Here is an 11,725-nt window from a genome sequence, read left to right on the forward strand (position 1 = left end):
GAAGACTTTTATCCTACCTTTACACTTAACTTCCACTTGTCCTTCCAGGAGCAAACTCATCACGTTTGGGAACAAGTGTCTGATAGAAGATATTGACCATGTAACTTCTGAATAAAGTGACTACCCCGGCATAGTGAGAGAGAGACCTTTATTAGCATGTAGGTAGAACTACAAATCAACAACAAAATAGTGAGGGCTATCAGATGTGAGAGAAGTTTGAAAAAAATCACATCCCACCTCCCCACCCCACCTAAGAAAGTGCATTGATAATTCCGACCTGTTTGTTCCTTCATTTTTTTTCTTGTTGCTCATATGTTTCTGTGAGAAATGCCAAACAAGAAGGCTAGATTCAGCACAATCCAGCCAAATATTCACGCTCCGTTACAGTGAAGCATACAGGAGAGCACTTTCTTGTTTTACACTACACAACAATAAAATGAGGAAAGAAGAAGACAATCAACAATATTACACAGAAAAAATAAAATTGCTAAAAGAAAACAAAAACTAAGTAGGGGCTAGATTGTTCTGTTAGGTACTGAGCCAGGTAAAGTGTGTAGGATGGCACCAGCAGTTTTAGGGACATCTCTGAGGCACAATACTGCCCAAGGCTTGCCTGTTTCTGTGTGGGGATGGTGGGGACAGTCACTTTTGGGATGTGGCATACTTGCCTCCATGGCTGATTAGAGTGTCTGGGTGAGGGCAGAAGTCAGGGAGTCATAGCTCTGCCTAGTCACACCTATTGTAGTACTTTAGCTGGAATAAATGGCCAAAAGTGTTAAAGTAACCTCGTTGCTATCCACCATTAAATAGTGCTAAACAGAGTTTGGTATATGGAGACCTCAGTTTGCATAGTGCCATGGCAAGCTCACCATTAAAAATCCTTTATTAAAGATACAGGGAAGAAGCAGGGGCGGCTCTACAAATTCGGCCGCCCCAAGCAGTCATGCCCGGGAGGCGCCCCCGAGCCGCGGGAGCAGTGGACCTCCTGCGGGCATGACTGCGGAGGGTCCGCTGGTCGCGCGGCTCGGCTGGACCTCCCGCAGCTGCGGGCGGTTTGCTGGTCCGGCGGCTCCGGTTGAGCTGCCGCAGTCATGCCTGCGGGAGGTCCAGCCGAGCCGCGGGACCAGCGAACCGTCCGCAGTCATGCCTGCGGCAGGTCCGCTGCTCCCGGGGCTCCGGTGGACCTCCCGCAGGCATGACTGCTGCCCCCCCGGGAAAGGGCCGCCCCAGGCGGGTGCTTGCCCCGCTGGGCTCTGGAGCCGGCCCTGGGAAGAAGGGAAAACAGTTAAAGCATTTGAAGTGTAAAGTGTTAAGTAAAGTTTTCAGTTTAACAACAGCCTAGTTCCCTTTCCCTTTAAAGGGAGAGAGTTTTTAAAAAGAAAAAGCCCTTGTTTGACAGTCTCTTAGATGGGAATCCCTGTCTTTTTGGGGAATTGAGAAGAAGTTAGTTGAGTTGGGCTGGAATTGTTGTTAAAATCCAATCCTATTTCATCCCAGATGATGTTTGGGATTCAACTGGAGCCAGTAGAGGTAGCGATGTCATCTGGGTCCCTGTCTCTGATCTGGTCAGGACATCTTTCATGATCAAGATGACAAATGCCCAGGAGATGGTGGGGGTAGTGGCCATAACAGTGAAGCCTGCTTCAGTAGCCAAGTTTTCTCCCCAAAGTTTCTCTTGAAGCACTCACAACAGGTGTGGTGGCTGTGAAATTGCGGAACAATTAACTATGGTTTGTAACCTGTCCTTTAAATTGGCTTCTGTACCCAATGACTGGAAGATAGCTAATGTAACGCCAATATTAAAAAAGGCTCTAGAGGTGATCCTGGCAATTACAGACCAGTAAGTCTAACGTTAGTACCAGGCAAATTAGTTGAAACAATAGTAAAGAATAAAATTGTCAAACACATAGAAGAACATAAATTGTTGGGCAAAAGTCAACATGGTTTCTGTAAAGGGAAATCATGTCTTACTAATCTATTAGAGTTCTTTGAAGGGGGTCAACAACCATGTGGACAAGGGGGATCCAGTGGACATAGTGTACTTAGATTTTCAGAAAGTCTTTGACAAGGTCCCTCACCAAACACTCTTATGCAAATTAAGTCATCATGGGATAAGAAGGAAGATCTTTTCATGGATTGAGAACTGGTTAAAAGACAGGGAACAAAGAGTAGGAACAAATGGTAAATTTTCAGAAAGGAGAGAGGTAACGAGGGTCATTCCTAGGACCAATCCTATTCAACTTATTCATAAATGATCTGGAGAAAGGGGTAAACAATGAGGTGGCAAAGTTTGCAGACGATACTAAACTGCTTAAGATAGTTAAGACCAAAGCAGACTGTGAAGAACTTCAAAAAAATCTTACAAAACTAAGTGACTGGGCAACAAAATGGCAAATGAAATTTAATGTGGATAAATGTAAAGTAATGCACATTGGAAAATAACCCCAATGTTATTTAGGGGGGGCGCTCATTTAGCTACAACTAATCAGGAAAGAGATCTTCGAGTCATCTTGGATAGTTCTCTGAAGATATCCATGCAGTGTGCGGCGGCAGTCAAAACCAAACAGGAATAATTTAGGAATAATTAAAAAAGGGAGAGAGAATAAGACGGAGAATATCTTATTGCCCTTTTATAAATCCACGATACACCCACATCTTGAATACTGCATACGCATATGGTCTCCTCATCTCAAAAAGTTCAGAAAAGGGCAACTAAAATGATTAGGGGTTTGGAATGGGTCCCATATGAGGAGAGATTAAAGAGGCTAGGATTTTTCAGCTTGGAAAAGAGGAAACTAAGGGGGGGATAGGATAGAGATATATAAAATCATGAGTGTTGTGGAGAAAGTGAATAAGGAAAAGTTATTTTCTTGTTCCCATAATATAAGAAGTAGGGGCCACCAAATGAAATTAATGAGCAGCAGGTTTAAAACAAAAGGATGTTCTTCTTCACACAGCGCACAGCCAACCTGTGGAATCCCTTGCCTGAGGAAGTTGTGAAGGCTAGGACTATAACAGGCTTTAAAAGAGAACTAGATAAATTCATGGAGGTTAAGTCCATTAATGGCTATTAGCCGGGATGGCCACCCTAGCCTCTGTCAGAGGGTGGAGATGGATGGCAGGAGAGAGATCACTTGATCATTACCTGTTAGGTTCACTCCCTCTGGGGCACCTGGCATAGGCCACTGTCGGTAGACAGGATACTGGGCTGGATGGACCTTTGGTCTGACCCAGTATGGCCATTCTTATGTTCTTAAGAGCTCATCCCCTCTTTATTTTGTCCCCTAATAAGGCCTAGTTTTTGACACATCAATTTTGGTTCACTGATTTCTGGTTCCACACTTTTCTTGTATACCAAGCATGATCTTAATACAGTCCTTGAGTTATATCAGGAAGCCTTTTTGTTGGACTAATTCAGTCTGTCCTGCTTTTGTACCTTTTCCCATCAACATTTATTATCGGTTATTGTGACATCTTATGAATTTACACATACTTTTCACAGCTGAGCTCACAAATAGGGTAAATTTGTAGGCCTAATTATCACAATGCACCCTGTCCGCTTACTCCCTGCAGGGAGTATCTGGCAGTGTTCAGCCCCTGAATTTCCCCCAGCACCTGGGATTAAGATCCAGGTTGCCCTAATGCTGCCATGCAAATGGTGGGAAGGAAGGGACAGGACAGTCCTTAGTTTCCATTATTCCCCTGTGTGTTGATGTTAAGGCTACTCACAATCTAGCCCTCATAAAAAGTGACCAGAATAAAGTTTATTATTACTAGTATGACAGCACATTTATTTTTCTTTGTACCAGCATATGAATGGTGTCACCATCAAGCCCTAGGGCAGAGCATCTCTTATACTCTACTGAAAAAATATCAAGTTATATAGAGAGCAATAAGCAGAATACCTGAAACAAAAATATTTGTTCTGCCATTTGTGTGTCCCTTGGCATGAGTGTAAGTCACTGACCTATTGTTTCCAATAAACCTGCTCGCTGGTTGCCTCTCTTGCATCTCCATCCCTTTTGCCTCAGCATGCCCTTTGCCATGATTTATAGAATCACAATCCAAGTTAAACAGCAGGCATTTATTAAACAACAACAACAAAATGAATAGATGCAATAAGGTTCCACACAGCTTGAATTCCTGCTTTGTTCCCTGCTTGTTTACCAGGGATCACGCCCTGCCTGGAGCTCCATGCAAAGCTCAGCTATCTAGTGGCTGAGTAATATGCTGCAAGTAAACACTGTGCCCTGTGCAATAGCAGAGTTGCTGTAGGTTTCACTACCTATTTGGGAACACAGGAAAAGCGGTTCTGGATTAGATCAATGGTCTACTTATTCTGCCTACTTACCATGGCCAGCCCCCGATGTTTCAGAAGAAGGTGCAAAATACTTTGTGATGAACAATTATGCCATTAGGGGAGGTTTCTTATTAAACTCTGTTAGTGGTTGGAAAGTGAAGGAGTACAATTGAACTTAAACACTTAATGATTATTTACTAAGCACGGACTACACTCAGTGCCATACAAAACAGGCAAAAATGCACACCTTGTCCCTTGGAGTTTTTTAGATGCAGATTCTATACCCCAAACTATTCCATTACACTTACATGAGACACAGACTACAGGACAAAATTTCATGCAACCAGTGATTTTTTTCCTAAAATGCATATTAATTATTTGGTGAGTTATTATTAAAAAGCTTCAAGGAATAAGTGTTTTAAATATCAATTAAAATAGGAGCAGCATTAAGTTACATGGAGTTTTCCATCAAAAAATTAACCACGTTCAATAAGGAAACATGCTACCATTTCAGTTCTGCCTGCTTCAACTGACCACAGTCCCTAGATATCAAGCACATGCCTGAACGTTGATTGTCTACGCAGATAGAAGAACTATTGCTGCTGGCTTAGAGATGGATGGACGGAGGGAGCATGCTGCAGAGTCATTCTGCATTTCCCAGACATATTTGGCTGGTATTTGTGCACTTCTGCTGCCTCTCTGCAATGCAGAGGTGGCTCCTTTGTGATGATGATGATGTTCGACTACTCTTGGGGGATTATACACAGTTGTTGCTGACAATTGAACTAGTTATGTTAGATACAAGCCGTTTAAAATATTGTGAGAGGCACAACTGTCCATGTGTTGCTATTTATTGCCAGCAATTACCATAAATTAATGTGATGGGGGCCCCTGTGTGGTGAGCCAGACTGCCCCTATTGGCCCATTGTGGGGTTGGTACACCCTGTCACCCAGCCATTGGGGTTCCCTGGTAGATCAGGTAATTGCAGTAAGGTGGGGTCCGGACCCCTGGTAGGGCTGAGCAAACAAACAATCAGTAGCCCCATAGTCTCTGGGCTGGGATCGACAACAACAGTTGGAGTTCTGACCCTCTGGGTTGGATGGAATAATGGTCAGCCTGTAGCCCCAGTGCGGGGCTGGGCAAACAAATAGTCTATGGCCCCCAAGCCTCCTGGCTGGGGGCAGGCAGTAGTAATTGGAGTTCTGGATGTCTGGGTGGGACAGAACAACAATCAGTCTATAGCCTTCGGGCGGGGCAGGGCAAAATATTAGTCTATAGCCCCCGAGCCTCCTGGCTGAGGTACGCAGTAGCAGTTGGGGAATCAGCCCCTTAGGCAGAACAGAACAGCAATCAGTCTGTAGTCCCTGGGTGGGGAAGAACAAATCGTCTTTGGTCCCTGAGCCTCCAGGGTGGGACCAAGAGCAAACAGCAGTCATGCTTAATGGTCTGTAGGGCATGGTAGGGGAACCCGGCCCTTCCCTCTCCACCAGGCTCTGACCCAGGGCCAGGGCCCTCTGAAGCTGGGAACTTCCCTGCTAAGGGTTTAGGCATTGGCTTCTACTGCATCCCCTGGATCACTTCCTACCACAAATTGCGTCCCAGGCATCTCCCCAACTGGTGATGCCTTGCTGTCCCTGTCCATCTCCGCAGTCGGTGAGTCGCCTGCAGTGTAGTGTGGGTCCGCAGGGTCTGCTGCTTGGAACGTCACCAACACCTCTGGAGGAGCCCACAGTACACGTCCTTCCTCCTCTGCAGCCAGCCTCAACTGAGTGGAGCTGCCTCCTTTTATCTGGCTCTTCCACCTACAGCATGCATAGCAGAGGAAAGGGGGCATGGCCTCCTGGGCCACAGTGATTGGTCCATCCCCGGTGGCCCACTGTGGGGTTGGTACAGCCTGTCACACACCCTCCCTCTCAAGTCAAGACCGGATGGTCATCACCCCTGGTCCCTCTCCTCTGCTACCTGGGAAAAGAAGTCTGCATTCGTGTGGACTCGGCCCGGGTGGTGAAATACCTTGAATTCATAGGGCTGGAGGGCAAGGTGCTATCTCATAATCCTGGCATTAATGTCCTTCATGGAATAGAGCCATCAAAGGGGCGCATGATCTGTGATAAGCTGGAAGTGATTCCCCTGCAGATAGTACTGTAGGGCTTCAATGGCCCACTTCACAGCTAGTGCCTCTTTTTCTATTGTTGAATACCTTGTCTCGCGGGGGAATAACTTTCTACTTAGCGCACCGGGTGTTCCTCCCCCTCATGTTCTTGTGATAGGACTGCTCCAAGGCCTACCTCTGAAATGTCAGTCTGGAATATAAACCTTTTTGAAAAATCTGGGTGAAAAAGGTCTGGCTCCTGACTTAACCACTCCTTCAAGGCCTGGAAAGCATATTCACAGTCCTTAGACCACTGCACTCTCTTGGGTTGGGAGTTTTTCGGGTGCTGCTAAAATGGCAAACTCTGGAACAAAGTGTCTGGAGTAACTGGCCAGACCCAGAAACTGTCTCACCTGCCTCTTAGTTGTGGGGTTGGATGGTCTCTCAGGACTTGGAGCTTATTCACGAGAGGACGCAGCTGCCTCCATCCCACCGTGTATCTCAGATGTTATTTCCTTTGCCTTAGGTGACACTTGGATGATTCTGATACACTTTGTTAAGAACATGTGAGTGGTGATACTGGGCCATACCAGTGATCCATCTAGCCCCTGGATCCATCTAGTATCCTGTCTTCCAACAATGGCCTGTGCCAGCTGCTTCAGAGGGAATGAACAGAACAGCATAGTGATTAAGTGATCTAATCAGTGAAACAGAATGGATTCATTTTGTCTGTAAACAGAAGCTGATTGAGGGGATCATCGCTCAGTTTGAATCACTTCACTGATGGGGTGACCACCTGTACAAGCGTTCCAAACTCTACGGGGTTTCTCAGCAACCTTCTTTCTCCCCTAGAACAAAGTACCAGAGCTATGATTCAAACTGGCCTCATCCATCTTCACCTTTGGAGACAGAATGAGCATTTAGAGGTGAGTCTAAGTTGGTGTAATATTTCTTATGGCCCTCAGAGCACACAGGTTATGCCAACTGAAGACTCCCTTTGGATTGGTTCAGTTCTTCGGCTAGAGTTCACATACACTCCCTGATATAACTCACACCCCTGTGTGTCTGAATTTGGCCCTTCAAGTCTAAGAGGCCCAGCTACTCCAATGCATGAAATTTGTTTTGTGACATTCACCTGGTACAAAGCAGACTTAAAATTAGCCAAGTCAGCCCTTGAGGATTCTCTTAATGGAAGTGAGGGTTCATGGGTGGTGTAGAGCCATGCTGGCACGGGGAGAGAGTAGGAAGACTCGTGCCTGGGGCATTCCTGCTCTCTGATCATCCTCAGCTGCTGGAATAATCGCTAAGGGTTGCTGCTGCAAATTAGAACTGCCCTAAGGATGCTCTAATCTATGCTGAAGACATGGCCAGAGGTTGGATGTCCCTGGGATTGAGGATGAGGAAGGTGAAAAGGTAGTTTATAGCTTCTGAGCTGTGCACAGCTAGTTAAATTAAGATAAATACCTTCATTTAAAATAAATGCTATTTGGGTGGGAGTAGCTCTGAGCTTTGGAAGATGACTTAATCCTCTTCTTGCGTCATCCCTGATTTCTAAAGAATCGTTTGTGATTCATGTCTGTTTTATTTACTGTCTGTTGGATTTCCTGCTATCTTGTCAATTACTAGAAAGAAACAAATATCTTGCAACCCGTGTGTGGTTTTTCAAATAGGGTTATAATTCCAAGGCCTTCAAAAATCTGTGTTGTAATGAATAGAAGCAGACATTCTACAACCATTTTGCAGGGCAGAAGTGATTGCTATGTGGCTCATACTATTCATACAACACAGTGTAGTTCTCTCTTCTGTTCTCTTACTATTAAATGCATGTTTAGTAATGAGCACAAACCATGAATAAAAAGTTCTCCTCTGTTCCAATAAAATATACTGAATGAGGCAAATTAAAATTCTAAGCATCCCTTCCATATGACATAAGTTAGTCTTAGAAATCTGACTTTTTAACCTTTTTTTTTGAGTTTAGGTGGAGACATAATTTCAACAAGGTACACTGCTGAAGTACAAAATGTAAGCTCTGTTGCTCAGTTTGTCTGCTGAAATTAAATCTCTGCATTCATGACTGGTACATTCATGAATTTTTCAAAAGGGAATCTAATGTCTTACTATTAGAGGCCAGAAGGGATTTTGGATGCTTAAGATTCAAACAATGGATGGATGTCATGATTTTGTAGAATCCCACATTAAGAAAATAGCTTTGGAAGGAATTGCAAGTGAAGAGGTAAGTGTCTTATTAATATTAATCTCGTGTAAAGTTAACTGATTAAGAATAATTATAAACATTTTCTCCTCTGTGGCAGAAAGCATGGTCTCATGAAGGCAGCTTCCCAAACTGTGGGTTGGGACCCCAAAGTGGGTCATGACTCCATTTTAATGGGGTCACCAGAGCTGGCTTTAGACTTGCTGGGGCCTGGGGCCAAAGACGAAGCCTGAGGGCTTCAGCCCTGGGTGGCGGGGCTCAGGCTACAGCTTCAACCCTGGGCAGCAGGGCTGAGGTTACAGGCAGGGCTGGCCTTACCATGAGGTTAACTGAGGCGACTGCCTCAGGTGCCAGACTGTGGGCTGTGGGGGGCGCCACTAGGACCCAGAGTGTAGAAAATTGTGTCTGCTGCTGGTGCATATGTATTCTTTTTGCTCTGGATGCACAGTGATGGTGGAGTGCTGTGCTGGAGGAAGGAGGGCACAAGAGACATAATAGGCGGGCAGGAGAAAAGGTGAGAGGGAATAACAGAAAGCAGCAGAAACTGCAGGGGGAGAGAGACCCTGGACTGATTAACACCAGCTTCTCCGGGAGCTTCCTGTTTTTTGCTGCTTCCCTGAACCCACTTGAGGAGAACAGGCAGACAACTGAAGTAGTAGGAGCCAGTTAGGCCCTTGAGATGCTGATATCTTCCCTCACTCAGGCCCTGCTACCAGCCTGCTTATTTCCCCCCTTCAACTGAGTTTTGAGAGGCACTATAGGTGGCACAGAACAGCAGTCATGAGTGAAAAAAGAAAACACCCCTCTGGGGCAGCATTCAGAAAAAGAAAGCAAGCAAAGGAAGCTTTTCTATCTAAGCAGGAAGGAACTCTCCTGAGATACATAGACACAAATGTTCACGGTGAGCCTTCTGGCCCCAGTCAGGATGTGAGTGGTGAGATGATGCCTGATCTTCCAGTTAGTCAGAGTGCAGGTGACCTGGCAGGTACTGCAGCATCCATATCTCCATCTCAAATGGATGTAACCATGCACATTCCTGAAGAAAACTGTAGATTAGAGAAGAGTGTGGTGGAAGCGCAAGAAACAGCTGCTGCTGCTGAGTTTAGTTCCTTAAGTCTAGATGATCCAGGACTTTGGACCCACTTGAGCAGTAGCCTGAGGGACTTCCTTCTACTGCATGGGCTACAGCAAGTGAAAAACTTAATGTTTCCCAAAGACAATGAAAATAGAAGTTTCCATCCAACACATTACTAGTGTAAAATCCCCAATGGTGACAAAGTGGAGAGGCCAGGACTTATGTACTCAAAACCCCAGAATGCTGCATACTGTTTTTGTTGCAAATTCTTTCAGTCTAATGTTCTAGCCACATCGGGTTCTACAGGAACAAAGGACTGGAAAAATCTGTCTAGAAATCTGGCATGCCATGAGAAGGCAGCAAATCACCAGTGAGCATTCCATAGGTGGAAAGAGCTTGAGATGAGACTAAGGTTAAAGGCCACCATAGATGATCAGCATCAAGAGAAGACTGCACAGAGTCTCTTTACTGGCAAAATGTTCTGAAACGGCTCATTGCCATTGTGAGAATGCTTGCTACCCAAAACCTAGTACTGCGTGGCACTTCAGATCAGCTGTATGTGCCAAACAATGGAAATGTCCTTAAAATTGTGGAGCTGATGGCTGAGTTTGATGCTGTACTCCAGGAGCATCTAAGAAGAGTCACCACCCAAGAAATGTACGCACACCACTACTTTGGAAAAACTGCAAAATGAGATCATACAGTTACTGGCAACAAAAGTCAAAAAGAAGATTGTGGCAGATCTGAAGTCAGCAAGATATTACTCTGTTATTCTGGACTGCACACCTGACATCAACCATACGGAACAAATTACTTTAATGGTGCATTTTGTAACAACAACAGAATCTAGTGAAAATGTCCCTGCAATGGTGACTGTAAGAGAGCATTTTATAGAATTTATTGACATTGATGACACTACAGGAGCTGGTATGACAAATGTGCTTCTTAAAAATCTGGAAGATACGTGAATTGCGATAGCTGACATGAGAGGTCAGGGCTACGATAATGGTGCCAACATGAGAGGAAAGAACAGAGGAGTGCAGACACAGATCCGAGAGTTAAACCCTTGAGCTTTTTTTGTCCCATGCAGTTCTCATTCATTGAACTTGGTGGTCAGTGATGCAGCATCAGCTTCTAGTGAGGCTGCTGAATTTTTTAATGTAATTCAAAGCATCTATGTATTTTTCTCTGCATCAACTCATCAATGGCAAATTTTGAAGGAACATCCTCTATGACACTGAAACCACTGAGTGCCACATGATGGGAATGTCGAGTGGAGGTGATAAAGCCTATCAAACACCAAGCTGGGAAGATAGATGATGCCATAGTTGCCATTATGGAGGATAATGCTATGACAGGAACTGTTCATGGGAGAACAGTGGCAGAGCGAAATGGAAACACCAGAAACAGAAACTTCAAATTTCTGTGTGGCTTAGTGTTGTGACATGACATACTGTTTGGAATAAATGTTGTAAGCAAGAGACTCCAAGGTGTTGACATTGATATATCTGGAGCAATGGAACAACTGGACAAAGCAAAGTCATGCCTACAGTCTTACTGGTCACATGAGGGATTTCAAAACGTTCTGAAGAGTGCACAGAAGTTGGCAGAGGAACTTCACACTGAAGCTATTTTCCCACCCATTCAAGAATACAAGAGTCACTGAAGAAGACGATGTTTTGATTACAAGGCACGGGATAATCCCATAAGAGACCCCAAACAACAATTCAAAGTTGAATTTCTTAACCAGGTGCTAGACTGTGCAATACAGTCAGTTGAAGAACATTTCATGCAGCTCAAGGAACACAGCAATATATTTGGGATATTCCAAAACTCCTCACTATATCTGAAGAACACCTAAACCAGCAATCCAGGGCACTAGAGACAGTGTTGACACATGATGACGTGCGATATTGATCCAAGTGATTTAGGTGATGAACTGAAAGCCCTTTCAAGATACATTTCAGCAAGATCAACTCCAAAGGCCCTTCTGGAATATATGTGCACAAATAATATGACCACCCTCTTTCCAAATGCTTTTGTTG

Source organism: Mauremys mutica, chromosome 7, assembly GCF_020497125.1.
Source record: "Mauremys mutica isolate MM-2020 ecotype Southern chromosome 7, ASM2049712v1, whole genome shotgun sequence".
Taxonomy (NCBI): Eukaryota; Metazoa; Chordata; order Testudines; family Geoemydidae; genus Mauremys; species Mauremys mutica.